Source organism: Chiloscyllium punctatum, chromosome 45 (genome assembly GCF_047496795.1).
Source record: "Chiloscyllium punctatum isolate Juve2018m chromosome 45, sChiPun1.3, whole genome shotgun sequence".
Lineage (NCBI taxonomy): Eukaryota > Metazoa > Chordata > Chondrichthyes > Orectolobiformes > Hemiscylliidae > Chiloscyllium > Chiloscyllium punctatum.
In genome coordinates this window covers 20,234,473-20,260,306 of record NC_092783.1, presented here as the reverse complement: position 1 = coordinate 20,260,306, position 25,834 = coordinate 20,234,473, and the positions used below count along the sequence as shown (strand labels likewise).

General features: G+C 39.9%; 1 protein-coding gene across 1 annotated transcript in view; it reads right to left on the bottom strand.

Annotated features, from left to right (window-relative positions):
* tmem9 (transmembrane protein 9) overlaps positions 1 to 25,834 on the bottom strand; it is a 96,115-nt gene that overhangs the window by 7,514 nt on the left and 62,767 nt on the right. The gene's annotated exons all lie outside the window — the stretch shown is intronic.

Genomic DNA, 25,834 nt, shown 5'->3' with positions numbered 1-25,834 from the left:
AGCAATATTAAAAAGGAAACTGGATACATGCTTAAAAATGAAACATTCACAAGACTATAGGGCAAGAGCAAGGCAATGTGATTTGCTCAAGAGCTTCTTTGAAATAAAGCTGGTCACTGCACAAAAAGTGAATTCATCTCCCTGTTCTAAGCTTCATTGATATAATGGACTGTGGTACAAAATGTAGAAACACTGATGTACAGTTTGCTGCAGAAAGATCCACACTGAAGGATCAAAGGTTTGTATGTAACTGCTATAAATGTACTAAGTGCTATTTAACTGTGGATTACTGGGAAATAAATATTCTGTTTCAGGTTTAAGATCTTCAAAATCCTCCTTATATTTTCTAATGTAATTTTTAATCTTTCAACGAAGTGGAAAGCCAGCTGGTGCATCTACAAGATGGGGAATGTTTTATCTTTCATTACATTACTCACCACAGTTTAATAATGTAGTGCTCAAATTTCAACAGCTTTTAAGGATGCTGCATTATTCTCAGCCAGTTGTGGGACTTGTGGCGAAACCTGTGCTAACTTGCAGGTTTCAGGATTGTAGCAGTGAGCTCACTCAGTTCACTATTTACCCTATCCATGTCCCTCATGATTTTATAAACCTCCAAGTTCATGCCTCAGTCTCCAATGCTCCAGGGAAAATAACCGCAGCCTATTCAGCCTCTCTCTATAGGTAAAACCTTCCAACCCTGGTAGTGATTGGACTTCTGTGCCATCTGAGCAACGAATGAACCTAGTTAAAAGAACCCACATTGAAATGCAATCCAGTGACCATGATGATCAATTTGGAAAGCCTTCATGAATGATCAACCATTAACCCACACCAGTTTCCACTTCCATGAGAGCAGACTCAACAACATACATGTCCCTCAAGTTTGTTGTATTCCAATGTTATACTTTCCAATGATCAGCCACTGAAATACACCTGGATTTACTTTCTTCAAACTTACCAATATTGCTCAAAAGTCTCACCAACAACAATTGTGAAAATATCAGAGGTATCATCTGCTGTATAACTTGCATCTTATATGCAGCAGAGGCTGCAGAACGAAGTTCACGAGGATTCAACTATTAACTGTCCCATACCTTTATCTGTTAACCTTACTATTTCTGTTTGTCAATAGTGTCTTTAATCCAGCGCAGCAACTGCAAACAGAGTAATCTTTAACAAAAGAGGAAATTGCTGAACTTTGGTAATATCTTCAAAAAAAAACTGCTTTAGTTCATTTAATAGCAATTCTTAGTTCATTTAATCACCCTATCTGATTGGGAACTGAGAGGAGAAGTCCTTCACTCTGTGCAAAGGGTGGATTATAGTTCATAAACCATTTTAGGTGTGTCAACTTCCAACAAGAATACCACAAGTTTGTTACTGCAAAGTGTTTGGGGGCATAGGACTGCAATTCAAGTCTAGAAACTGAGATTGAAGTAAAAGTGCCACTTAGGTCAAGTATTTAATGTACCTGTAAAAATTGTCTCGAGTAGAACTGAGCAGAATCAACAATTGAACCACACTTCAATGCAAAACATTTGTTGTAAGAACAGCAGGGGGATTCCAAGGATGAGTAAATAGACCAGTAACAGAAACCCTGGAATGGAAGTGAACACTGACTAAAACCATCAGGACACATTCATATGTTCATAGTAGGAAAAGAATTAGAATGGGTGCAGGAATTAAAGTATTTAGGAAATATAAGGAGATGAATGAGTATTTACTGTCAGCTCGAGCTCAATGATAAGCACTTTGTACCAGGAAGTTAAGAGTTCCAATCTAGAGACTTGAACACATAATCTGCTGATATTCCAGAGAAGGAACTTGAAGGATGCAGTACCATCTGAGGTGCTTTCAGTTGAAATGTAAAACTGAGATAATGCTTCCTCTTCCAGGTGTTTGGAAAATATCCTGTACCAATATGTTGAAGTAGTGCAGGGGATTCTTCCTGATGTGCTGTCAACATTTATCCCACAACCAGACTTGAATTGAAGAAAGGCCAATTTTGATGGTACTAGGCAAGAACTTTCGAAAGCTGATTGGGGGCAGATGTTTGCAGGTAAAAGGGACGGCTGGAAAATGGGAAGCCTTCAGAAATGAGATAACAAGAATCCAGAGAAAGTATATTCCTATTCAGGTGAAAGGAAAGGCTGTTAGGTATAGGAAATGCTGGATGTCTAAAGAAACGGAGAGATTGGTTAAGAAAAAGAAGGAAGCATATGTAAGGTATAAACTAGGTAAAAATAAGGACTGCAGATGCTGGAAACCAAATTCTGGATTAGTGTTGCTGGAAGAGCACAGCAGGTCAGGCAGCATCCGAGTAGCTTCGAAATCGACGTTTCAGGCAAAAAGCCCTTCATCAGGAATAAAGGCTCTCTGCCTTTATTCCTGATGAAGGGCTTTTGCCTGAAACGTCGATTTCGAAGCTACTCGGATGCTGCCTGACCTGCTGTGCTCTTCCAGCAACACTAATCCAGAATATGTAAGGTATAGACAGGATAGATCAAGTGAATCCTTAGAAGAGTATAAAGGAAGTAGGAGTATACTTAAGAGGGAAGTCAGGAGGGCAAAAAGGGGACATGAGATAGCTTTGGCAAATAAAGTTAAGGAGAATTCAAAGGGTTTTTACAAATACATCAAGGATAAAAGGGTAACTAGGGAGAGAATAGGGCCTCTCAAAGATCAGCAAGGCTGCCTTTGTGTGGAGCTGCAGAAAATGGGGGAGATACTAAATGAGTATTTTGCATCAGTATTTACTGTGGAAAAGGATATGGAAGATATAGACTGTAGGGAAATAGATGGTGACATCTCACAAAATGTCCATATTACAGAGGAGGAAGTGCTGGATGTCTTGAAACGGGTAAAGGTGGATAAATTCCCAGGACCTGATCAGGTGTACCCTAGAACTCTGTGGGAAACTAGGGAAGTGATTGCTGGGCCTCTTGCCGAGATATTTGTATCATCGATAGTCACAGGTGAGGTGCCAGAAGACTGGAGGTTGGCTAACATGGTACCATTGTTTAAGAAGGGTGGTAAGGACAAGCCAGGGAACTATAGACCAGTGAGCCTGACGTCAGTGGTGGGCAAGTTGTTGGAGGGAATCCTGAGGGATAGGATGTACATGTATTTGGAAAGGCAAGGACTGATTAGGGATAGTCAACATGGCTTTGTGTGTGGGAAATCATGTCTCACAAACTTGAGTTTTTTGAGGAAGTAACAAAGATCATTGATGAGGGGCAGAGCAGTAGATGTGATCTATATGGACTTCAGTAAGGCAATTGACAAGGTTCCCCATGGGAGACTGATTAGCAAGTTTAGATCTCATGGAATACAGGGAGAACTAGCCATTTGGATACAGAACCAGCTCAAAGATAGAAGACAGAGGGTGATGGTGGAGGGTTGTTCTTCAGACTGGAGGCCTGTGACCAGTGGAGTGCCACATGGATCGGTGCTGGGTCCACTACTTTTTGTCACTTATATAAATGATTTGGATGTGAGCATAAGAGGTACAGTTAGTAAGTTTGCAGATGAAACCAAAATTGGAGGTGTAAGCACAGCGAAGAGGGTTACCTCAGATTACAACAGGATCTTTAAGAGGCATTTGGATGGGCAAATGAATAGGAAGGGTTTGGAGGGATATGGGCCGGTGCTGGCAGGTGGGACTAGATTGGGTTGGGATATCTGGTCGGCATGGACGGGTTGGACCAAAGGGTCTGTTTCCATGCTGTACATCTCTATGACTCTAACCAGTATATGAAAACAGATTAGCTGGTCATTATCATAATGTGGAATCATGCTGCCACCTTTGCTGCACTGTAATAGTGACCACAATTCAAAAGTATTAGTTAGCTGTAAAATACGTTTAGAACGTCTGTCGACGGTGAACGGAACCATGTAACCAGTGCACAAATCATTTTTAAAGTATGTAAGTAAATCTTGTACAGATTTCAGTTCTGCTGAGTCCACCCTGCAGTATTAATGAGAGAAATTTGCAGCAAGCATCACGACCCTGCTGGGCTGGCAATCCTTCTGTGGAAACTGTACATCCCACTATCCCACAGTCAAGCACCTGGAAAATCACTGATCGATCGGAAGTACTTAATGTAAAATGCCAGAGTAAAATGTCTGCCATTCACCAAGTAGCTTTTCCTCAGGCTTAGGTGTGGGCAAAAGTTATCTCCTGCATCTGTTTCCGCTGCTAAGATCTCAGTAGCCTTGGGCATTCTAAAGAATTCACCACAGAAAAGGAAATATATTCCCTGTTCGCCATTCTCACTGGTTGATTAGCTGTGAATTACACACAGAATTACCACCATGCATTTCCTGGATTATTTTAAGTGTTGATACTATATTTAAAGTTCATAGGGTCAATGACAGTCATGATTACAAAAATAAATGCCGAGTATTGTGCACACTTCACTGAAGCAGCCTGCTTCACTGGCATCCTATTCACCAGCAATGGAAAGAGGCAGCAGAATGCAGCATCTATAGAGAATGTACTGCAGTCAGTCACCAATGCTCCACTGACAACACCTTTCAAACCTCTGCTACCTGGAAGGCTAAGGGGAGTAGATAAATGCACCAAGTTTTCTTCCAAGTCCCACACTACTCTAATTTGGAAAGAAATCTCCTTTCCTTCACTGTTGCTGGGTCAACGTCTTGGAAGTCCTTTCCTAACAGCACCTTGGGTGTCCCTATAATGGTGTAAAATGGCAACTCACCACCAGCCTCTCCAGCACATTCAGGGATGGGCAGTAAGTGCAAGTCTAGCCAACAACTTTTATATGCCTTGAACAAATTACACAAAAATGAATAGCCCACACTGGACTCCGGTAGTGTACATGGAACTTGGCTGAAAACCAGCGTGGCTTGTCTGTACTTCAATTCCATTTATCTGCCATGTCTTGATATCCCTTCATTCCCTTATCTCAACAAAAGCTTTATTTCAGATATGAAAATCCAATTATTACAGCTTATATTATCTTAATACTGACAAAATAATTGACTGGGATACCATATGATCCAACTCGATTTATTGCCAGTAATAACCGTTAATTCCAACTGCAATCCTCCACATCACCTCCTACTTCCTTGCAGCAACCAATGTCTTTTGTTTCTCTTAGGATATATGGGAATCCATTTGATGCATTATCATGATGAATTCTTGTTATTGTCCTGAATTATTATTTTTATGAGCTTGCATCTTACAGCTCTTCGTTACAATGACACAGACATTTGACTGTCATCCTTTGGGCACTGTAACTAAAGAAGACAACAGTACTCAAGCTGTGATCTGAATGAAAACTGTACAAATGACGGAGTCGCTTTTGACCTCTTAATTATGGCAACATAATCAAAGAAAGCTCGTTCATTTTTTATATTCATAGAATTCCAATTTATATTTTCTCTTTGTGTTACCACATAATTTGAAGAAACCGGTGCTGGACTGGGGTGTACATAGTTAAAAATCAGTGCTCCGAAAGCTAGTGCTTCCAAATAAACCTGGTGTTTTTAGATTAGATTAGATTAGATTAGATTACTTACAGTGTGGAAACAGGCCCTTCGGCCCAACAAGTCCACACCGCCCCGCCGAAGCGTAACCCACCCATACCCCTACATCTACATCTACCCCTTACCTAACACTACTGACAATTTAGCATGGCCAATTCACCTGACCTGCACATCTTTGGACTGTGGGAGGAAACCGGAGCACCCGGAGGAAACCCACGCAGACACGGGGAGAACGTGAAAACTCCACACAGTCAGTCGCCTGAGGCGGGAATTGAACCCGGGTCTCCGGCGCTGTGAGGCAGCAGTGCTAACTACTGTGCCACCGTGCCGCTGTGTTGTGTGATTGTTAACTTTATTATCACATAGGTTCCGATAAAGTGCAATAGTAGCATATGTTAGCAGAGCTCTTTTGAACCATGCAAATTTTCAACTGTAGAATTTGCCTGTCTAAATTGGATTACAAAGTACACAACACAGTGAAGTACACGTCATGGGAACAACTCGATACACGCTGGTAGACATTTAATTATTTATATGGCTCTTAGAAAAATAAGACATTCTCACAAATACATGCTAAACGTTTTAGGTTTAAAAGATCTCTGAAACGCTAACATAAAAATCTATTAGAAATATGGTAAATAGTTTAACATTAAACACATTAATCTTGGACAATGGGAAATTTCAGGAATCTTACGCTGTTCAATTTCCTCTATATATGTGCACGTATGTATTAAATATACATATACACATTAACTCCTAGATTTCACAATGGTATTAAACAAGTGCCAATAAATAAGTCAAATCAAATGGTCAAGAATTCAAAGTGTTATTCCAGTGAAATTGTGAATTGGCAAATGCACAGACTGTGACTCAAAGTTCATTCACTGGATGCACTACTAATGCTTTCCCACAGTACAAAGGCAGTGAATTAGTAAGAAATTTCACTTTTACATTGGTTGTCTTGTTGCGAAAACCCTTGAAAAAGTTGTGTTGAGAGGGTGTAACTGGGTTATTTTAAAAATGTGTACTAAATTCACAATACTCACTGGCCCTGAAAAGCTAATTTTGTTTGTGTGAAAGGTTAGATTCCTCAGAGATAAAAAAAGTTTCAAAATATTTTTAAATTTTCTACTTCTGTCTTGATCCAGAAATTTATTCTTCAGAAAATTTTTCAAAAGTTGTATTGCTTCAACTTTATTTTTCTGTATTTTTGATATGGACTGAAATTGGAAAGTGAATGAATGAAAAATGAAGGTGTGTCAAAGAAGTGCTGTGTTTATTTTAAAAACAAGTAACAACGCAGCCCCAGTGAGGCATAGCATTGTAAGTACCGCTTACACAGCTGCTTCTTTGAGCAGCAGTCTAAGTCTGGTTACAGATGAGCTACAGTCAGGGGCTGTGCGAGAATAAAGATCTGACTGGCAAGAAGTAAATGGTTGGTTTATGGACTAGTGACCAGTAACCAACAACAAAGGCCTCCTGCCACCAAATATTATATGATTAGCTCCCAGGCAGTTGAACAGCTGGGGGTGCGAATGTTCAGGAGAAGCCACTGAATCTTCAAGAGCCATCTCTTTTCTCTGCTGTTAAACCATCTTAAGTTCGAAGAAAGCCAATTTGCTTTTCCCTCAGCCATTGTTATAAGTTGGGGCTCCTAATGAGTAAGGCAGAGATTTTGTAAGTGTGAACCAGCTACCCTCTACTTTCTGCAAGTAAAATCTATTTGGACAAAAAGAATCAAGGAACAAATCTGACAAGCCAAAACTGACGACCTCAGTGAACCCTGTGAATAAGGGCAAGTATGCTGCCTTCCCAGTCTTCCCCTCCACCCATGACAACTATGTTTTTTTTTAAAACTTACTGTCTGCAGGTAGGAGGAAGTTTTTAAATAGGGTTAGAGTTTTAACTAGTTGCAATACGTTGTTGGTTCATAACCGTTTAACTGTGGTCAAGTCTATTTATTTGAAAAAAATAGCAATTGTTTAATGTCGGAAACCTGGTCTTTGATTTAGATTAGATTAGATTACTTACAGTGTGGAAACAGGCCCTTCGGCCCAACAAGTCCACAACAACCCGCCGAAGCGCAACCCACCCAGACCCATTCTCCTACATTTACTCTTCACCTAACACTACGGGCAATTTAGCATGGCCAATTCACCTGACCTGCACATTTTTGGACTGTGGGAGGCAACCGGGGCACCCGGAGGAAACCCACACAGACAGGGAGAATGTGCAAACTCCATACAGTCAGTCGCCTGAGGTGGGAATTGAACCAGAGTCTCTGGCGCTGAGGCAGCAGTGCTAACCACTGTGCCAACTTGGATCTAAAAGTCAGGTAAATTAGGGAATTTCTGCATATCTGAATATCTTAATCTTTTGTAATGACACTGGGAAGAGCAGAACTTGATTTCGAGTATGCTTCCCCAGTGAGGCACAGCAAGATGATGAATAAACTAGTTTTTTCAACTTTCTGCTTTGTGGACTGTTCGAACTATTCTATTTGACTGGCTGCTTATGCTTCTTGTTGAAAGCACTATTGAAGATCCCATAGGCTTGCCACTGGTAGACAGGAAATCCATTGACACATATTGCATGATCGTTGTTCAGCTGTCTTTTGAGATCAGAGGCAAGTGTAATTCCTTCTGTGTACTGAACAATTTGGTCCTTTATAATCGACAAACACACTAAAAATATATAGATGCAAAAACATAAACATATCTACAAAGGCTACTTCTTCAATCTTGTCCAATATTTCTAGTTGCTACCTGCCAATATGCCACTCTGAATGATCTCCATGCAATGATTACCATAATGACATTATATGCTAAAAGGCATGCAATTGGTATGTTTGAAGATTTCATCAGTGATGTCCTATTCTTTAGCAGTAATAGCCTTCCACAAATACACGCCTCAATTTCACAGACGCAAGGACTACATATATTTTCTTTGACACATAAATTGGAAAATGAAGGTTCTAGTTATTCATCATTTTTACATCTTGAAGCAAAAGGAGAACTGCATGATGTTCATTCATTGGTTACATAAAAATTTGTAACTTTTGGAAGACATTGGATTTGATAGTTTCGAACATCCAGTTGCCACCAGATTATCTTTTGGTTGAAAAGAAACCGAGTAACAAAATTTGGATTGGGTTTAAGGAGCAGTTTTCCAAGGAATATGAGGGGAGAGTTGGTAGTTGGGGGCTTTTAGATTGATCTCACACACACTCTTCTATTGTGAGCCAAAAATAAATACAAAGTCTTTGACTAGTAAAGAAAAACTTCTAACTCAAGACCTAGATCCAACTAATTGGTGACCAAATTGAGGTCTGCATGGTTGTTAACAATGCAATATCATCACCAAAAACCAAAAGAACTAAGAGGAAGTCACCTCATTCTACTGTTTTGATTTTGACTTTAGATATCTGGACTTTACTCCCTTCAGCCAGTTTTTTGTCAGTATTTAACACCCACAATACTCAAGATCTATTCTTTATCTAGTCTATTCTATTTCCACACAAACGTGCATGTGTGTTTGGATTTAAAGGGGGCATATTTTAAGCTTGCATGTTACTGATTAATAATCCATTGTGTCACATGTTAGAGGATAAGTTTGTTAATATAAAGAAGTTTTTATTTTTTTGGTCACTGATGAAACTTGGATGCGTTTTTGTTATCTTATCTACTGTAACAGTCAGGAATTAAGGATCTGACTGATTAAATTGGTAATACTTCACACTTTGGGTAATCTAAGATGGAGGTCGGGAAAAAATTGTGGCTGCAAGAGCTGCTCCTTTTGAGGTATTTTAGGTGTTCAAGGTGATTTACTTGAAGTCCAGGAGCAGCAATTACTGTTTTATATGCTGTTGCATTGTTTTGGAACGTTGGGGGATAAAAGATCAAAACAATGGCACTTTAAAAAGGAGGAAGATAGACAAAGGCAGTGACTACATGGTCAGAGAAAGAAACAACAGCTGCTGTCTGACACAGCAGTGAATCTGCACAGTTACTGCCTTTGCTGTTGGAGTTCAAGTATCCCTGGCATCAGAGTGCGTTTAGGAAAGATTAACAAACAGCGAAATTCCCAGCTGACCTTGGGAGGAACCTGTGTGGGAGAGTTCACAGGAACAGATAAGAACATAGTTTTTAAACACTTAATCTTGCTGTAAATCTACGGTAGTGAGTAAAGTGGGTTCTCTCTTGATTATATGCTTTATTGAGATCGGTCTTTTGATTAAATTTAAAAAATATAAACCACAAGTATTAAGTTAGCCTGGAGCAGTGTTTTTTTAAGCAATATGATGGTGCTATTTTCTAGGTCTGTAGACCGTGAAGGAGCAAAGATGGCGTTTAATAGAGTGATGTGCTCTTCCTGTCGGATATGAGAGATTATGGAGAGTTTCCATGTTACTGATGATTACGTCTGCAGGAAGTGCCTTTGGTTGTGAATCCAATCATATCACATGGATTGGCTTGAACAGCAGTTAGAGGCAATAAGGAATTTACAGGTGCCGGGTGTGAGATGGATGGCAGTTGTAGGAAGGGAGAAAAGCTGCAGGCAGAGTCAGGTAGACTGGTTACCTCCAGAAAAGGTAGGAGAGGGAGGCAGGTAGGGCAGGAGTCTCCTGTGTTTATCTCCATCTCAAACAATTATACTATTTTGGAAAATGTATAGGGGGTAACGGACTCTCAGGGGAAATATAGCATGGATGGCTCTAATGTAATGATGGGTATGTCAGGTTCCACGTGATTGATTGTGATAGGGGACTCTCTAATCAGACGCACAGACAGACAGTTCTGTGGTTGACAACAAAAACTCAGAATGGTGTGTTGCCTCTCTGGTACTAGGATCAAGGATATCTCAGACAGGGTGCAGAATCTTCTCAAAGGGCAGATGGACCATCTGGAGGTCGTTGTACACATTGGAACTAATGACACAGGAAGGGAAACAGATGAGATTCTGAAAGGAGAATATACAAAGTTAGGTAGGAATTTAAAAAGGAGGTTCTCGAGGGTAGTAATATCTGGATTACTCTGGGTGCGGTGAGATAGTGAGGGTAGGAATAGAAGGATAGAGCAGATGAATACATGGCTGTGGAGCTGGTGCAGGGGAAAAGGGTTCACGTTTTTCGATCATTGGAATCTCTTCTGGGGTAGAAGTGACCTGCACAAGGAGGATAGTTTGCACCTGAATTGGAAGGGGATTAATATATTGGCAGGGAGATTTGTTACAGCTGCTTGGGTGGATTTAAACCAGTAAACTGGGGTGTTGTCCCAGGAAAGTAGTGAAGAAAAAGATTGGTGCAGTCAGGAAGTGGAACGAACGGTTAGGGCAGGCACGAAGAAAAGCAGAGAACAAGGTAGGACTCATAAATTAAGCTGCATTTATTTCAATGTAAGAGGCAGGGAAAGCAGATGAATTCAGGCCCTGATTAGGAACATGGGACTGGGATATTATAGTAATTACTGTGATGTGGGTCAGGGATGGACAGGACTGGCAGCTCAATGTTTCAGGATACAAATGCTACAAGAAGGATAGAAAGGGACAAGAGAGGAGAGGGAGTGGCGTTTTTGATAAGGGATAGCATTACAGTTGTACTTAGGGAGAATATTCCTGGGAATAAATCTAGGGAAGGTATTTGGGTGAAACTGGGAAATAAGAAAGGAATGACCACCTTATTGGGATTGTATTATAGACCCCCAATAGTCAGCAGGAAATTGAGAAACAAATTTGTAAGGAGATCTCAGTTATCTGCAAGATTAATTGGGTGGTTATGGTAGGGGATTTTAACTTTTCAAACAGACTGGGACTGCCATAGTGTTTACATGGAGAGGAATGTGTTAAGTGTGTACAATAAAATGTTCTGGTTCAGTCTGTGGATGTACCGATCAGAGAAGGTGCAAAACTTGACCTACTCCTGGGAAATAAGGCGGGGCAGGTGAAGGAGGTGTCAGTGGGGGAACACTTTGGGACCAGCGACCATAATTCTATTATTTTAAAATAGTGATGGAAAAGGATAGACGAGATCTAAAAGTTGAAATTCTAAATTGGAGGAAGACCAATTTTGATAGTATTAGGTAAGAACTTTGAAAAGCTGATTGAGGGCAGATGTTCCCAGGTAAAGGGACAGCCGGAAAATGGAAAGCCTCCAAAAATGAGAAAACAAGAGTCCAGAGACAGTATATTCGTGTCTAGGTGAAAGGCAAAGCTGGTAGGTATAGGGAATGCTAGATGACTAGAGAAATAGAAGTTTTGGTTAAGAAGAAGGAGGAAAAATATGTCAGGTATAGACAGCAGAGATCGAGTGAATCCATAAAGTATAAAGGCAGTAAGAACATACTTAACAGGGAATCAGGAGGGCAAAAAGAGGACATGAGATAGCTTTGGCAAATAGGGTTAAGGAGAATCCAAAGGGATTCTGTAAATACATTAAGGACAAAAAGGGTAACTGGGGATAGAAGAGGGCCCGTCAAAGATCAGCAAGGCAGCCTATGTGTGGAGCCACAGGAGAATGGGGGAGATACTAAATGAGTATTTTACATCAGTGTTTACTGTGGAGAAGGACATGGCAGATATAGATGTAGGGAAATAGATGGTGAGATCATGAAAAAATGGTGCTGGATGTCTTGAAACGCATGAAGATGGATAAATACCCAGGACCTAATTTGGTATACGCTAGAAATCTGTGGGAAACTAAGGAAGTGATTGCTGGGCCCCTTGCTGAGATATCTGGATCGACAGTCACAGGTGAGGTGTCAAAAGACTGGAGGCTGGCTAGCATGGTGCCACTATTTCAGAAAAGTGGTAAGGAAAAGCAGGGATCTATAGATTGGTGAGCAATTTGTTGGAGGGAATCCTGAGGGACAGGATTTACATGTATTTAGAAAGGCAAGGACTACTTAGGGATGGTCAACATGGCTTTGTGCATAGGAAATCAAGTCTCATAAACTTGATTGAGTTTTTTAAAAGTAGTAATGAAGAGTATGGATGAGGGTAGAGCAGTGAACGTGATCTATATGGACTTCAGTAAGGCGTTCGACAAGGTTCCTCATGGTAGACTGGCTAGCAAGGTTAGATCTCACTGAATACAGGGAGAACGAGCCATTCGGATACAGAACTGGCTCAAAAGGTAGAAGACCAGAGGGTGGTGGTGGAGGGTTGTTTTTCAGACTGGAGGCTTGTGACCAGTGGAGTGCCACAAGGATCGGTACTAGGTCCACTATTTTTCATCATTTATATAAATGATATGGATGTGAATACAGGAGGTACAGTTAGTAGATGACACCAAAATTGGAGGTGTAGTGGATAGTGAAGAAGGTTACCTCAGATTACAATGGGATCATGATCAAATGGGTCAATGGGCTGAGGAGTGGCAGATGGAGTTTAATTTAGATAAATGTGAGGTGCTGCATTTGAAAAGGCAAATCAGAGCAAGATTTATACATTTAATAGTATTGGCCAGGGGAGCGTTGCTGAACAAAGAGACCTTGGAGTGCAGGTTCATAGCTCTTTGAAAGTGGAGTTACAGGTAGATAGGATAGTGAAGAAAGCGTTTGGTATGCTTTCCTTTATTGGTCAGAGTATTGAGTACAGGCGTTGGAAGGTCACGTTGCAGCTGTACAGGACATTGCTTAGGCCACTTTTGGAATATTGCGTGCAATTCTGGTCTCCTTCCTATGGGAAGGATGTGGTGAAACTTGAAAGGGTTCAGAAAAGATTTACAAGGATGTTTCCAGGGTTTGGAGGATATGAGCTAAGGGGGAAGCTGAAGAGACTAAGCTTTTTACCCTGGAGCGTCAGGGGCTGAGGGGTGACCTTATAGAGGTTTATAAAACCATGAGGGGCATGGATAGGATAAATAGACAAAGTATTTTCCCTGGGGTGGGGGGAGTCCAGAATTAGAGGGTATAGGTTTAGGGTGAGAGGGGAAAAACTTAAAAAGGGACCTAAGGGTCACCGTTTTCACAGAGGGTGGTGCTTGTAGGAAATGAGCTGTCAGAGGAAAGGGTGCAGGCCAGCACAATTGCAACATTTAAAAGGCATCTGGATGGGTATATGAATTGGTAGGGTTTAGAGGGATATGGGCCAAGTACTGGCAGGTGGGACCAGATTAGGTTGGGATATCTGGTCGGCATAGACGGGTTGGACCAAAGGGTCTGTTTCCGTGATGTACATGTCCATGACTCTAAATTTTAAGGAATATTGGGGCAACATGTTCCAGCACACACTTGTCATCAGGGTCAACACAGAAGGAGCTGCAAAAGGAATAAGAAAAGCTAGACTGACACGAAAGAAGGGATGCAGAGGTCTGTGGCAATTCAATAAAAACTCACAGGGCTAATTTAGCTGTTTGTGAATTCTGTTACTTATGGAGGTGACCAACACAAATACTGACTTGTGAGTGGCAGGGTTAAAGGAGTGTTGAGACTTAGAGTGGAAAGGAATCTACAGATCTCACCACTTTGCAAGATCAGAGACGTATCAATCAACAGAATACATTTCACACCAAACACCTACATGCTGGAGTTGAGAAAAATTCATCTCAAAAAGCTCAAGAAACATGAAGCAAATCAGAATGCTGCAGTTCTGTCAACAGCAACATTTAAAGGAAGTAGGTGGTATCAAAGGTGGGGTTTCACTGAGAAGTTAATATCAAAGGCTAGATTTAAAGCAACCTTTCAACAACGATCATCATACATGTATTGCAACAATTGATGTACAGTAGAGTAGCTTGATGCTTAAGAAAACAGATAAGAGTTTGGGCTCTGCCATCTAACTTCCTACATGTATAAACAAACTTCATGAGTCATTGGCATATCATCACTTCTGAACATGTAATAATGGAACTTTTTAAAGAGTTGGCATTATGATGTGGCAGTAAAAGAACTGTTATTAATATTTTACCACTCTCCTAGACTGGCCCACATTCCTCTAAATAATAATAAAAAAACACAGATTTTAGAGAGGCATTCCATAAAGAAAAAACTTTACAAGGTGTTTATACCAAACACTCCTAAGAAAACGTAGTGGCAGGAATATGAAGTCTGATTAATAGCTGGAAATAAGGAAGCAGAACAAATGAATATTGTGCAGATTGGAAAAGGTGTATTTTAAGGATAGATCCATTTTTGTCTGGTACCTAGATGAAGGGAAAAGAATATAAAACATTTAAACGTACCGAAGGAGGAGTGTTGAAACATATGGAAGGCTATAAAATGTTTAGGTAAACCAGAGTAAGCATTTAAAAAGAGGGTGAAGGTATTGAAAACATATACATGAACGGAGAGCCTGGGGTTTAAACACATAACTTCACAGAAATACAAGTAAATAAAAGCAGCAAAAAGACAACACATGCTTGGATTTTATAAGTTTCATGCAGAGTACAAAAGGTACAGTTTGGTTTTCATTAAAAAGGGACTTTACAACAGAACAGTGCACAGCAGAGATTCAATCAAGGTTGGCAAATTATAGTTATAAGGGACAAATTAGTTTTTGGGACTATTCATAATTTCTATTGAGGTGGAAGAGAAAATTCAAGAGTGTATTCAAAAATAATGCTATTTACTTATAAACTGTGAATTCCTTCAGTAGGAACTTGGTAATGAGCAGTCATTAAAGCAGTCAAAAGGACAGCCTTGCTTACATTGAGCATTCATAAGGTATAGAATATCGAGCAGTGGAAACAATGATCATTGCGTTGTGTAAAGAAAACCTGAAAAATGTTTTAAGCAGAGGACTGTGGAAAATACAGAGCCCCACTGGTCAGTTATTTATAATCATTTCTATTCATTATCAGCTTAAATACTACTTTTATTAGCTTTAGGCTGTTGATTTTGTCAAATTAATTCTTGAGATGTTAAGAAGGAATGTTTGTTCATGTATTTTTTTTAACAACTTTTGAATAACTGTCCTGATTAAAAACATATAGTTTACTCTTAAGTTTCGACAACACTAAATCTCTTATTTAATATCGAAGTTCCAACTTGGTGTGAAAAATTAATATGGGTAAACAAGTAGTGATAACTGCAAATCTCAATAAATAATTATTTAAATTATACATCAAAGGTTAAACAGAAACTGGGCAAATGGGGGGGAAAAGTAGTGGATATATTCAACATCTATCTGGAACATCCAATGGTGAATGCATAGTCAGTGCTACTTCCTTTCCAAGTCACAAGAACTAAAGAACAGAAGACATCGGAGCAAGAACAGCACAATTGACCATCTGAGCCTGGTCTGCCATTGTCAAACTGATCTTCTACTTAAGCTACATATGCCTATCTATCCCCATATTCCTCGATTCCTGAGTATTGAGGAATCAGTTGATCTCTGATTTAACTAACAACAACTAACCATCAATTGCTCCCCGCATATAGATAACTAAGGTTTCACAACTGAGTGTAGAAATTTCCTATTGCAGTCATAAATGGCCAAACCAGTCCACTGAGATTGTAAGACCATGAGAAATAGGAGTGGAAGGAAGGCCATTCAGCCCACCGATCTCTGCCTTGAAGACATTTAACTTCACAGCCTCCAATGTGTTTCTTGGCAATGAATTCCAGAGGCCCACCACTCTCTGGCTGAAGAAATGTCTCCTCGTTTCCGTCCTAAATTGACCCCCTCTAATTCTAAGGCTGTGCCCACGAGTCCTAGTATCCCCGCCTGACAGAAACAATTTCCCAGCGTCCATCCTTTCTAAGCCATGCATTATCTTGTAAGTTTCTATTAGGTCTCCCCTCAACCTTCTAAACTCTAATGAATACAATCCCAGGATCCTCAGCCATTCATCGTCTGTTAGGCCAACCATTCCAGGGATCATTTGTGTAATCTCCGCTGGACACGCTCCAGTCCCAGTATGTCCCTCCTGAGGTGTGGGCCCAAAACTGGACACAGTATTCTAAATGGGGCCTAATTGAAGCTTTACAAAATCTCAGTAGCACATCACTGCTTTTACATTCCAATCCTCGAGATAAACGACAACATTACATTTGCTTTCTTAACCACAGACTCAACCTGCGAGTCAACCTTTCGAGAATGCTGTACTAGCACTCGGAGATCCCTTTGTACTTTGGTTTTATGGAGAGTCAAGGGGCAGAGCTGAGTATGGTAGCCATTCCAAAAGAGAAAGAACTTGAAAAGCTAAAAGGTCTAAAAATTGATAAATCCTAGAGTTCTGAGGGAGGTGGCTGAAGAAATAGTGGAGGCGTTGGTTGTAAGCTTTCAAGAATCACTGGCGTCAGGGAAAGTCCCAGATGATTGGAAAATCACTGTTGTAACCCCCTTGTTCAAGAAAGGATCAAGATAAAAGATGGAAAATTATAGGTCGATTAGCTTAACCTCAGTTGTAGGTAAAATTCTAGAATCCATTGTTAAAGATGAGATTTCTAAATTCTTGGAAGTGCAGGGTCAGATTAGAACAAGTCAGCATGGATTTAGTTAGGGGAGGTCGTGCCTGACAAACCTATTAGAAATCTTTGAAGAGGTAACAAATAGGTTAGACAGGAAACCCAGTGGATGTTATCTATCAAGACTTCCAAAAGGCCTCTGATAAGGTACCTCACAGGAGGCTGTTGAGTAAGGCGAGGGCCCACAGTGTTCGAGCTGAGCTATTGGCATGGATTAAGGATTAGCTGTCTGACAGAAGGCAAAGAGGTGGGATAAAAAGGTTCTTTTTGGAGATTTTGATCCCTAGTTCTTCCCAGCACTTACCCTGTCAAGTCCCTGAAAAATCTTTTCTGTTTTAATTAGATCACTACTCATTCTTTAAACTCTGGAAAATAACAGGCTCACATTTTTAAACTTGACACAGGACAAACCCGTCATCCCAGAAATCAGTCCTGTGAGATTTTGTTGCATTCTCTTTAATACAAGTTGATGGTTTTATTTTTAGGTAAGGAGACGTATACCTGCATTCAGCAAGGCCCTAAATAACTGTTCTCATGCTCCAAATCTCTTAGCAATAAAAATTCACATTTCAGTTTGCTGCATAATTGCTCGAGTATCTGCATGTTAAACTTCTTCGACTTGTGCCATCTGCACATCTTTGACCAACTGACAATCCTTTTGTAGCCTCTTTGTGATATCCTCACAGTTTAATTTCCAACCTAGATTTGTATGATCAGCAATTGGATACATTACACTCAATCTCCTCAACTTGGTCTTTGCTATACAGTCTGTTCATATGTAACACTATATTCCATTCCTGTGCGATACGCATTATAAGAAAATCGTGTAATAGCAGCATCATTTAAACCAATGGGACTGGAATCGTGGTAGAGCCAAAAGAGGCAAGGAAAATTGGCATTCTACAAATAATGGTCTAAATTCTTCAATTGCGCTACAGCCAATTCAAGGTGTGTTATAGCAGAACTGACTGCACAATGCAAATAGCTGAAACTCAAGCACTGATCTTTGTACTTATCCAACTTATTACAGCCTGACAATGAAAATGACCAAATTTATTTCCAGTGTTTTTATAATCTATTATGTAATCCTCAATTCCTGCTAATTTCTTTTGACTATCCAATTTGTTGTGCCTGCGTTTGTCTAATAACCTCCTGAAGCACCTGATGAAATTATGTTTGCTATCTTCTGACCCATAAGGTGTATTTTGGAATATAGGGAATTCTGCAGAATGGTGACTTGGGCTTTGAAAATTGGCCCCCATTTGCTGGAAATTCTTCTGAACCAGAAAAGAGTAATACTGTATATAAAACACAGTAGAACAAAGTGTTTTCATTTTTATAGAACTGATTTGTTGGCTCTTTTTATTTTCGAAACATGAGCAGCTAGTCAGAGCATTATGGCATTCTGGGAGGTAGTAACCCTAAAAATAGCCTTTCAAATCATAAGGGAGAAGGAAATGAAGGATAATGTTGACCTTCATATTATGTACCACTTCAATGTAATTAGAGCTTATCAGTGTTATACTATAAACCATGCAGATTGCTTTAAGTCTGAAAGAGAAGTCTAGATTCACTTAAATGCAGATTTCTTCAGGATTATAAACACACTAATGGTTAACTTTCTAAGCAGCATTCAGATCAGAAAGGTTAACTGCACTGGGTGCATATAGAGTCTTGTTAATTTAGACAGTTGCATACTTTCCACCTTATGCCTACTACTGGGATAATGAGGAACAGTTTGAAAATTGGACCAGACTGTCCAGGAGAGATGTTAGGAAACTCTTCTACATACAAAAGAGCAGTAGAGTTTTGGAACTCTCTTCCACAAACAGTAGTTGATGCTTGACCAGTTGTTAGTTATAAATCTGAGATAGATAAAAACTTGCCTTAAAAAAAATCTATCGACCAAAGGCAAGTTTATGGAGTAAGGCCAGAGATCAGACAAGATCTCATTAAGTAGCACAACAGGCTTGAGGGGCTGCATGGGCCTACTCCTGTTCCTCTGCTCCACTGAACACAGTTCCCCTTACACAGAGTTCAAAACAATGCCAAAATGCAGCATAATAAAGTTTTACACATTCTTCACAAGAAGTGAAACATCGAATATTTTGATAAATAGGACTTCTGAGAAAGTTTTAACTAGCCTGTTGAATACAAGTCATGACAAAGCCGAACGGGGACCTATATTAGGAATTGGAAAGAGTGTTATTGCTTGCTTTAGGTAACATAAAAACAACTGACTCATTCTGCATTAGACAATCATGCAACTATCAATAGAACCATTGCCAATAAAACAGTTAACTAGCACAAAAACATGCTGACTCAATAAACAGCACATGATCAGGAAAATAATACTGCTATAAATAACAAGACTCCAAATTGAACTACAGAATAGTTAAGCATAGTAATAAATTGGATTTTTCACACATTGAGCTTTCATAGCCTCTTCTGAGCTTATAATTTTATCACTTAATTGCCTCTGTTAGTGCTCTTCAATGATTATTCTGCCCACTTGTAAAACTCTCCCAAATGCAAGTGAATTCTAACATGAATTCCAGGGACTGACATTGTCTTCCTGGTTGAAAAAATTCAGGGCTCCTTGCCTATAAGGTAATGATCAGAATAGTAGGTTATACTCTAGCTGTAGTTTAACCAGTTTTTTTAATACAATGCCAGCACAATGTCATAGTTCTTATATTCCATATCGTGGCTAATAAAAGGAAGTTTCCTGAATGTCATCTTAATCATTTTGGATATACCTCCTGCGACCTTCAAGAATTCGTGGGCATATATTTCAAGGTGGCGAAAGTGAGGACTGCGCATGTTGGAGATTAGAATAGAGAGAGTGGTGCTGGAAAAGCACAGCAGGTCAGTAGCATCTGAGCAGCAGGAAAATCTAGGTTTCGGGCAAAAGCCCTTCGTTGTCACATTCCTAACAAAGGGCTTTTACCCGAAACATCGATTTTCCTGCTCCTTGGATGCTGCCGAACCTGCTGTGCTTTTCCAGAACCACACTCTCAACCCGTAGATTTCAAGGTGTCTGTTCCTCTACACTTCTCAGCAGCTGAACAATTAGTGTGCATTTCTTAACTTTGTTTATACTCCCTAAATCTTTACTTATCTTGGATAAATTCCAATTGCTGCCTACCTAGTTGACATCTCCCTGCCACTTACAGTACTCTTCCTCACTTTCACCCACACAGCCAATTATTGTACCATCTGCAAACCTCGTGATCATGCATCCTACATTTTTGTCTAAATTGATATATATTACAAAAAAGCAAGGAACCCAACAGTGAGCACCACAGCTTATTTTATGCTGTTGGGGATGAGTGAGTGGACCAGATGAGGGTGCCAACAACAAAAGATAAAAGAGAGAGCTAATAATGCCAAAGGAGCGATAGATGTGTAAATGTTAAGTGTGAAAAGAAAAAATGGGTTCACTGTCCAGGTGCCTAAGAAAAAATGAGGTGGTTCCAATGAAGCTCAATGCAAGCTGGAGGTAGAACAATGTTAAGTTAAACAAATTCAGGCATAATATCTGTCCTCTGATTTGCTTACAACACCCCTCCTCCCTGCCATAATTTGTGCCATGTTGGCTTCGTTCTCAGCAGAGTGGACCCAATCCTAACAGATGTTTGGGAATTATTCTTCGGCCAGTGTACAAGTGAATGAGATGTGTTGTAAGTGTTTTGTTTCTTGGTACATTGTATTTCATCGAATGTCATAGCTTTAACCTCTTTCCTGTTGACACTAAAGTAACTTTGTACCCCCAACAGCTCAAGTAAAACTGAACATTCTTGAGGAGGAGCTTTCCTATTGAGTGACATGAATTAATTCCTTGACTGGTAAAAGCTACCCCACTCATGGTTTACTATCTAACAAAGTACTTAACTCTTCCAGACATAGCCAAAATACCCTAACAGCTTCTATTTTCTCTGACCATTCCGCTGAACAGCTCATCAGAAACATTACTCTTTGCATCACACTGATCCCGATCCCTGAGCAGAGTCTGGTACTTTCCTGTGTGTTTACGCGATGAATAACTGTTGACAGTACTGAAACATTGCAGAAAAACAAACCTACCAATGGCAACAAACTGTTTTGTGTGGGTTTAATGGAGCTCTTTTTAAAATCAGGCTAGAATCCATAGGCTTTCATTACCCCTGCAACGAAAATAATTTGGAAAATAGCACAAGTGACGATCAAAGAGTCTCCTCAAATAGAATCACCGACTACAAAGAAAAACTGACCAGTGAGGCATTAAAACTATGGCTGTAAGGGCAACTCAAATCTCTCATGACAAGATAAACTGCCAGACAGATTCAGATCTCCGCCCAGCACTCAAGGGATTAATTCACATCTTATAGTAGGAATGCAATTGCACAATCTAAAACAAGCACACTTCCTGCAAACTGACAGTTTGAGCTTTTACTCAAGCAAACGTAGACTCAAAGAAACACAAAGTAATCAAAGCTCAAAAATACCAAAGGGAAGTAAAATGTCAAAACACCAAATTCTCAGCAACTATTTATATAATTCATGTATAAAGATGCAAAGCTACACAGAGACACAAACTCAGGAAGCAACTACGAGAGGCGCTTCAGCCTTTGCCATTCACATAATACACAAAAGCAGTGCTATCAGCTAGAGCTGCTTAGCAGATCAGACTCAATTGCAGCAGCCTGTTATAAAGCTTTGTGAGAACCAAGAGTTGCTCACATAGCAAGGGTGAGGAAGATACATTTCGTGAACACAATGTTTTGATATGTCTCACAGGCCACCCACACACTGGACTCCTCCAGTGAATCAGTAGTGTTAATAAACTGCTTGAATGTTACATTTTTGGTTCATTGTCTGAAATTTCCCACCGCCACCCATTACCAGACAGCTACAGTTTCTGTGCATCAAGGCTATGTTTGCAATTTTATGGCACTGAATGTGAATTGATGTGAAGCTGATCAGTACTAAAATTTGAATATCATAGAATCCCTACAGTGTGGAAACAGGCCACTTGGCCCAACAAGTCCACATCGACCCTCGGAAGAACAATCCACCCACACCCATTCCCCTACTCTATTATTCAACATTTACCCCTGACTAATGTATCTAACCTACACATCTCTGAACACTATGGGCTATTTAGCATGGCCAGTTCACCAACCTGCAGATATTTGGATTGTGGGAGGAAACCATGCAGACACGGGGAGAATGTACAAACTCTACAAATACAGTCACCTGAGGCAGGAATCAAACTCAGGTCCCTGGTGCTGCAAGGCAGCAGTGCCAGGAACCTCCAAGTCCCTGTGCCAACAAGTTTCCATTGATTTGAAAGCTCAATCATATAACCACCGAGAGCTTTAAATATAATTTGTTTGCATAAATGATAGCATTTATTGAGTATCCCTATTTATTCTTGAAAAGGTGGTGGTGAGTCAGCTTCTTGAACCAATATTCCCCTAGTCTGGCTAAGCAAAGGCGTTCTGGAGATTTTGACTTGATGAAGGAACAGTGATATATTTCCAAGTCAGGTTGGCATGTGGCTTGGAGGAGAATTTGGGAGATGACACTCCCATGCACTGTTTGTCTTTATCTTTATAGTGGTAGTAGTGGCATGTTTAGCATATGCTACTCAAGAAATTCAGGAATTCAGCCTCTCTGTTCAAGTTAGACTAAGGCTGTAATGATTGCTGGAGACAAATCAGCCATTTCATAGCAAAGTTGAGAACACATTTAATTTCTTTACTGGTGACTGGATGTGAATGTATGAGGCACGATTAGTAAGTTTGTGGATGATACAAAATTAGAAGGTATCGCTGATAGGAAGGTTATCAAAAATTAGACAAGAATCTTGATCAGATGGAGCTGTGGGCTGAGGAAAGGCAAATGGAATTCAAAGTTAAGTGTGAGGTGTTGCACTTTGGAAAGTCAAACCAAGGTAGGACTTATACAGTTAATGGTAAAGCCCTGAAGAGTGTTGTGGAACAGAGGAACCCAGGAATACAAGTACATAGTTCTTTTAAAGTGGTGTCACAGGTAGATAGGGTGGTGAAGAAGGCCTTCATTGGTCGAGGTACTGAGTATAGGAGTTGGGACATTATGTTAGTCTTTGGTGAGGCCGCGCTTAGAGTATTGTGTACAGTTTTGGACACCCTGGTATTGGAAAGACATAATTAAACTGGATAGAATGCAAAGACTTACAAGGATTTTCCCAGGACCAGCAGGCCTGAGTTATAGGAAGAGCTTGGCCAGGATAGGATTTTATTCCTTGGAATGTAGGAGAATGAGGGTTGACCTTATCGAGGTGTACAAGGTCATGAAGGGCATTGATAGGATGAATTCAAACTCACAATCACCACCATCTAGAAGGACAGCACCCACAGATATATGGGAGCACCACTAATCGCAAGATCTTCTCCAAGTCACTCATCATTCTGACTTGTAAATATATTACTTTAGCGTCACTGGGTCGAGATCCTGGAATTCTTTCCCTAACAGCACTGTGTGTACCTACAACAAATGGATTGCAGTAGTTCAAGGCAGCTCACCACCACTTTCTCAGGGGCAACAAGAGATCAGCAATAAATGCAGCCTCAGCTTCCCATAAATGAATTAGAAAAAAAAATCTTCTCTTTATTGTTATCAAGACCCCACAGCACATAATTAGAGGTGTAATTTGAACAGTATTGGCTCTGCACAGAGGAAGAAATTACCTTTATATCAGATTATTCACGTACCTATCGCTGGAGAAGTTGCAGTATTGGGCAGTAAGATTTGTTTTATTTCTTTGAAAAAAAAGGCATGAAAAATTGAATTTATAGAGATGAGAGACACTTTGAGAGGTCAGCCTCGCTATTCCATCAGCTTGGAGCACTTGAGTGTTATACCGTGTTAAATGGTTATCAAAATTTCTGTCAGAAATGAAATCAGACTTTTTGTTTCCTTCCAGTTCTATTTATATTTTCCTCTGCATAAGGAATGTTAGAATTTACTCTGTCTTTCATCCTAACATAGAAATGAAGATCGGTTAAAGTCAAGGATGTAGCCCATCGACAGTGACTACTGGTAGATGGGTACACCTTTTTTGAAGGACCACAATGCCTGTTTTTAACTAATTGTGACTGATTAACAATTGTACTATTCAGGTCAAATCAAATTAAATCCACGCTTAATGACTTTCACCCGCTAAAATGAGTATACATTGTATAGTTTTTATTTGTATAACTATCTTTTCTAGTTCCTCCCATCCTGAAGGCATAAATGTTCCAAAGGGTGAGAACGGAGTCTCAAAAGCTCTCTGGTAGCTTATCCGAATTATTATTTGAGAGTGCGCCTGACAGTGTACTGACAGGTGATTAGGACAGCAGCATCCTGCAACCTGATCCCAACCTCACCACAATAACAGGTTTCCCAGCAAGGGTTAGCAGGAAACAACTGCAAACAACAAAAAAAAACTAGTTGTTATTCCACTCAATCCTGGAGCATCAAGGCCTCCAATGTTGTGCTGGTCAACTCAGCAGAGTTTCTACTTTATGCGGCATTGTCTATGTGAGGAGACCAGGCATAGACTCATGCTCAATCAGGCCCATCACAGGTGTATGGAAATTAGTTTTAGGTGCTCATAACATCCACTTCAAAAAGAATGAGAACCATCAACAAAGTGAAATCTCGGATTTCAGACGCCACTCAACATCATGGCATAGCCACATAAGGTAAAAGTTGTGACGACTTGAGATTTCTATTCTGTCCAGATATCGTCTCGAAACATAAATGGAGATTGTTTTTAAACTGCTGATGACATCCTGAAGTGGCTGACTGTGCGTTGCTCACTGACATTCGACCAGCCTAACATTGTGATTTCTTACCTCATAATAAGCACTTGTAAAATTCATTTCCTCTTGTTATCATCAGACCACCTACGTTGGCTCTCATCAGCCCTCACACAGACTGGCATGAATAAGTTTTACCCAACCTAGTATTAGAAGCATCACTACACTGTAAACAAAGTCGGAAATGACTGCAATAAATCTATTAAAACAGGAGTGGCAGGAAGCGTGGTAAGCTTTTTAAAAAAAAGTTGTTTGATCTTAAATATACGTTTTATTTTTAGATTACACAGGTAATTTTAAAAGCTAGAACCATTAAATAAGAAATTCTGAAAGCAAAAAAACTTAGTCAAAGATTAAACATAGTTACCCGACAATAAAATAACAAGAAGGGGGAAATACTCAACAAAATGTATCCTGAAAGTAATGTTTGGGACAACAGGTTCAGTGATTGGAATATTAACCAGAAAGTAGAAACATTAGCACTATATGCAAGGCTCACATTTATACAACATGCTATTATTGTTACTGCAAGATCATTACCTGATCCTCATGTGCTGCACATAAGTATACTTTATAAGCTATGCAGGCATCATTCTGAACTAGAACATTCTCACAAATATTAGTAAGGTGAACAAGTAGTTCATCTTTGCAGTGGCAGGGGTGGAAAAATGAAGGAAGAGAACTTAATGCACTGCTTTGAATGCTGTCACAGAATTGTTGATATTCACCTGAACAGAAAAAGTGTTTAAGCTTAGTGTCATATCTGAAATGCATCACTGACAATGCAGCAGTCTGTCAGTACTGCACAGGAATGTCAGTCTGTATTAAATACCTTAACCTTGAATAAGTCCGAGACCACAACCTTTCGACGCAATAAAAAAAATGTCCAATTGGAATTAAAATCCTATCTAGGCAATGTTTCTATGTTAATAGAGAAAAGTTCCAGCTTGAGGAAAGTCCAGTAACAAAAATCAGTAATACTTGGAAATGAATGAACCAGTCACACTGGGCTTCTGCCAAGAATAAAAAAAAGAGTCAAACCAATTTTACTGGTTTTACCTTTTGGATCATCATTACCATGTAAAT